Here is a 6,000-nt window from a genome sequence, read left to right as displayed (position 1 = left end):
ATAAGTTGTTTACAATAATAAACAAATTATAATATATTATTATATTATACATACATACAGGCATAAACATAAACGTTAGTTCACAAGCACACATACATATTTACGATCCACAACGCAAGTGCATTCGCCCGCGCATAGACTTCATACAAACATACGATCCACAACGCAAGTGCATTCGCTCGCACATAGCTGCGTATATTTATTTATTTATTTCGCCAACGGACAAATCCTTACATGGCTACATAACATAACAACTTACACCTAATAAATAAAACTACAAAATTAACAAAAACTTAATAAATGCCTTAATAACTTGCGTTTTAACACACCCTTATCAGAGCCCCACTCAATTCGGAGGCTAGGCGGCAAAGAATTAAAATAAGAAAGAGCCCGCTCTATCGGCTCATTTAAAAGATAATTGGCCCTATGACACTTCACCCGAAGGGGGCAAAGGTACGAAGATCCCTTTGAGGAACATTAAAATTAACGAGTCCCAACAACGGCTCTGGTATGAAGGAACAGGATCCTGAAACCTTAGAGGCAGAAGTGCAAATTTTAAAAATTTTTTCTGGAGTCGCTCAATTCTATTGGAACGAACTTTACACTCCGGGTTCCAAATGATTGAGGCATATTCCAGCCTCGACCGAATGAATGCAGCATAGACGCTAAGGCTCGAGTATGGACTTTTGAACTGGTTCACGTGCCTCTTAACAAAGCCCAGCATAGCATACGCTTTAGGTAAAATATAGTCTAAGTGACCCGAAAATTTAAATTTGCTGTCGAATAAGACACCAAGGTCTAACACCTCTTCTTTAGCTGCCAAATTATAATTATTGATGGAATAACCCGTACAGATTTCAAGAGACCGCCTACTGTAACGGGTAAACATACACTTAGATAAGTTTAATGGAAGAAGATTGCGGGAGCACCATGAGTAAACTCTGGATATATCCTCCTGTAACAAGTAACTATCACTAATGCAGCTAATCGCTTTGTAGATTTTAAGGTCATCCGCATACATTAAAAAGTACGAATGACGAAAGCATGACGAGATGTCATTAATGAAAATGATAAATAGAAGAGGTCCAAGAGAGCTGCCTTTTGGAAGACCAGAGGAGGTGACAAATGGACTTGAGATAGCGTCTCCAATAGTAACGTGGCAAGGTCGGTCAGCCAGATAAGACTCGAACCAACTTAATAGGCAGGAATGAATTGGCCAGAAGGGCAGCATGACAGACTTTGTCGAAGGCTTTGGAGAAGTCGGTGTAAATGGCATCAACCTGAAATCGGTTTTCAAAAGCTTCAAAGCAGTGCTTAGAGAAGACCGCTAAGTTAGTGGTAGTGGACCTCCCAGGCAAAAAACCATGCTGGTTGGGGGATATAAAATTGCGAGCCAGAAAAGTCAATTTTTTAGTTACTATCCGCTCCAGTATCTTAGCGACGTTGCAAATTTTGGCTATAGGTCGATAGTTGGTAAGCAAGCTAAGGCTTGCTTCGACATCGGATATATACTGATTGTAGAGGAACTTATTAAGGAAATCAAATTCCCGCTTAAATTGCCGGTACAGCTCTCCTGCTCGAGTCTCACCTGTCAATATAAATCGTTTGTAGTGCTTATCCCTTCTATTCTTTAAGTTTTTTAAACCTTTTGTATACCAGGGAAGCCTATAGGATCTTCGTACCCTCACAGGGGCATAAGTATCAATAATATTAAAAAGGGCAACCAAGAACTTAGTATAACAATCATCGATTGAGCCACCCGAAAAAAGGGAAACCCAATCAAAGGCTGAAATAGAGGCGTTAATAAGTGACAAGTTAGTATCATTCAGATGATAATATGGAATGGGGGAAGCAGAAGGCAAAAAACTATAAAACTCAATATTAATTACCAACGGCTTTTGGTGCATATCACAAGGACTTAATGGTACATTGCATAATTCTACTTTACTATTAATCAAATTATTTAAAAATATAAGATCAAGAATTTTGGATAAATCATTAAAAATATTATTTACTTGGGAGAGGCCCAGACTAAAAATATCATCTAAAACTACAATTTCATGACTCTGGTGAACGTTGCTAGGTAGCATGCAGGGAGATTCCGGGTCCCAAGACCAGACAATGGAGCTCAGGTTGAAATCGCCAGCTACCATCAAAGCGGTAGGGTCCGACGTTCTAGCACAGACACTAGTGATGTTTTCCATATGCGCATGATATATACTAAATGCGCTGTTCGGAGGGATGTATGATGCAATGATGACGAACGGGCCATGGAAGCCCTGGATTGAAACAGCAAGCTGATCCAGTATAGGGCCGGCCACCGGAAGGCGCAGTGGTGTAGCCTGAAGAGATCGACGGATAGCGATGATCACACCTCCACCTCGCTCACACTGGGTACTGAATGCATCTCGGTCCTTTCGAAATACATGGTACAAATTAGGCTCGAAGAACTCAGAGGAGTTGAATTTGTCATTGAGCCAGGTTTCCACAAGGATGATTACATCAAAATCGCAGGCAGAAGAATTGAGGAATACCATCCGGGTCTTGGTTCTCATTCCCGATATATTTTGGAATAGAACTTTTAGGCTTTTATTAGGGTCCAAGGACGACGAGTAGCTACAGTCCAAACTGGGAATTGGACGGCAAGGCGGTGATGGTGAAAGTGCACTCCTGGTACTGGTGCATGTGGAGGCATATCCAATACGCATAGCTTGCAAAATAGCCGACAAGGACACATAGAAATTTCCATTAGACTCATCAGTAGACCTGCGAGAGTCCAGTAGCAAGGCAGATTCCGTGCCAGGTGAAAACATTGAGCGTTCATAGTCAGGCACATCCAAACGCAGCAAAGATCCACCCACGGGTCCAAAACGTAAATAAACATCTTCCATCGGCGAAAAGAAAGCACCAGCGAGTGGCCCAGCGAAAAGAGATAAGATAAGCGATGCGCTGCCAACGTCTCGATTACCATCGTCTTGTTGTTGTTGGGCATCCACAAGTGAAGATAAGAAATAAACAACTCGCCTTGAAAAAAGTTGTTGTTGTTGAAGAATATCGATCAGCAAACGAAGCCAATTATTGGAGGAATTGAAGACAGCGTCAACCGTTACCATGAACGCCCACGCCGATTGTTGTTGGTAGCGCAGGAAAGAGCAATCGGGGTGACGAACTGCAGCTTGAGAAGAATAAGATGTAACGGCGACAGCGGCGCCGCTTACTGGGGGTTTTTTGAAGATTGCAAATGCGGTAAAGGTAGAATCGCCGGGAGGTCAATAACCTTAGCCGGCTCTCTATGAACAAACCGGCTGACTTTTACCGACATAGGCCAAAAATCGTCATTAAAGACTGTTGGGAAATTTTGCTCCGGAACTCCCAATTTAAAATTGACGAACTTGAGGGCGTTGATGTCAGCATCCTTTTTGATCAGCCTAGCACAGACTAAATCACTGGGCTCCACGTTCAGCTTATCTGCGACAAATTTGCACAGTGCATCCGGTTGGGTAGACGTCGCGAATTTACCCACATGAAGATATTTCAAGGTGGGGAGCACTTGAAGTTGAGCGCAACTGGGAGCTTGTCCCACAATGCGCCTATTAGGGTTGATCCGCTTCTTCTTCGGAACAGCCCCCTTAGATGCCGTTGTGGCCTGCCCCAGAGTAGCCTTTATGCTCCCAGTGCTGGTGGGCATTGCAGGGGGAGCAACAACATGCACCCCAGCCGAGGAGGCGCGTCCAGCGGGCACGGCCGCTCCATTTACCAGGGCAAGGTCAACTTTGGCATTAAGGCTTTCGAAGCGGGACTCCAGATAAAGAACTTTATGATTTAGCTCATCAATTTTAGAATGCGAATCATTTCCAATGACGCAGCTATCACATTGCCACATTAAGTTCGGAATGTTAATAAGTAGTTTTATAGCCTCCGAGGGCAAATCAACACAAGCGGTGTGATAGGCACGCCGGCAGATCGACGCGCACCGAACGGCCTCACACCCACGAAGTTGGGTAGCAGTAACTTCTGCACTGCACTCGGTGCAAACGAGAGGCGACATATGCGAAAAAGTAGACGTCCGAACTCAAAGAAAGCTAGATGAAGACTGCTTCATAGCAGTCATATAGCTTCATATACATAAACATTCCACAATTCCGCTACGGTTCTGAGCGCACAGTGGAACAGTTCGTGTTCGCCGCGAGCAAATAAAATTTATTTAGGGTTGTTCGGAACTCAATATAATAAATCATGAACTCCAGCGGCGCCGTCACAGGAGCACCCACTCCAACCCGGAGTGCTATTTTAAAGTGCAAGGCTCTGGGTATTCTCCAGGACTTACAGAGGATCCAAAGAGCTCTTCAGCCTATTTCCAAGGTGGATGATGCCATGCTACACGTGCGACATGGTCAGATAGCCACCATGTTCAACGACTTCAAGGCCATCCACGGGGAGCTTGAGGATTTGCACATTTTGCAGATCAGCAGTGACCTTCGATGGACCGTTTCGGAGCTCGTAGCGACGATGCAGGCGGAAATTGAGCACGAGACGACCCTTCGCTCATCTCGAATTGCTGCCCACTCCACCCTTGCCAACGGAATGTCCACCATGCAGGCTGACCCAGGGTTAGGTCAAAGTTTTCAAGTGCTGCCTCCTTTGCCGCTCCCTACGTTCAGCGGTGGTTACTCGGAATGGGCTGAATTTTACTCGATCTTCTCTACCATCGTCGGCAGCAATCCTCGTATTAGTAAGGTGGAAAAGTTGCAAAGGTTTCGATCTTGCCTTCGGGAGTCCGCTTTCGAAGCAGTTCATTCCTTGGAAGTCTCCGACGAGACTATGATGTTGCGCTGAATTTATTGGAGAAACGATTTAATAACCGTCGCTTAATATTTCAGGCACACGTGAACGAGATTCTGGGCCTCAGTCTGTTGGAAAGTGGCTCAATAGCAGCTCTTCGAGGACTTTCGGACAAGTTCAATGCCCATATGCGAGCCTTACAGAATTTGGGTCCTTCAGTTCAGATCGCCAGCTGCATCATCGTGCAAGTTCTGCTTCAAAGGTTGGACCCAGCTACCCAGGCCAAGTGGGAGGAGAGTCAAAACTCCTCAGGTTCAGACGCCATCCCTACTTGGGAGTCGATGGCCGAATTTTTGGAACAGCGGTCGCTGGAGGTTATGGACGTGGCCATGGCTGCATACGCCCCGGGCGCTCATGTGGGAAGGCGTCGAGGTGCAAATAATAGTAGATCATCCTTTATTGTTACTAATTCGCTTCCCTCTACCTGTGCTCTATGCGGTGGATGGTCCCATATAATGTCTCTTCGCCGTCCACTGCTAATGCACTAGTTGCTCAAGGTCGCAGCGGCGATACATCGCTACAGCGAACATTTTTGTTCGTAGTCGCGCTGGATCCCTTGTTCCATGCCGAGCTCTGTTGGATTCTGGATCTCAGGTGCACGTGATCACTTCCCGGCTGGCAAGTCAGCTGCAGCTTCGGAGGTACAAATCATTCATGGCGGTGTCTGGTATTGGAGATACCGGCTTTGCGACAGATGGATTCTCTGTTGATGTTCTCCTACGTTCCCACTGTTCCAAGTACTCGGCCCTGGTTAACGCCGTCATCGCCGCCAATATCACGGACCTGCAGCCTAGCTTCAGTTTGGATGTCTCCAGTTGGAATATTCCTGGCAATCTTTCTTTGGCTGATCCTGAATTTTTCCGCCCACAGCGCATCGACCTTCTTATCGGAGCCAGTCTGTTTTATGAGCTGTTGTGTGTTGGGCAAATTAAGCTCTCAGTCGGCCTGCCATTGCTGCAGAAAAGGAAGCTCTGTCGCCGTCCTCAATTAAAGGAGCAATATGCTGCCTTTATAAAGGAGTATTTGGAGTTGGGTCACATGTCTCCAGTCCCTTCTGATTCGAGCGTCACTGGTCAGTACTTTCTTCCATACCATTGTGTTTTAAAGAAGGACAGTTCAACAACCAAGCTTAGGGTTGTCTTTGATGGATCTGCTGTC

The sequence above is a fragment of the Drosophila bipectinata genome, chromosome XR, assembly GCF_030179905.1.
Source record: "Drosophila bipectinata strain 14024-0381.07 chromosome XR, DbipHiC1v2, whole genome shotgun sequence".
Lineage (NCBI taxonomy): Eukaryota > Metazoa > Arthropoda > Insecta > Diptera > Drosophilidae > Drosophila > Drosophila bipectinata.
Note: the sequence above shows the minus strand (reverse complement) of the source record.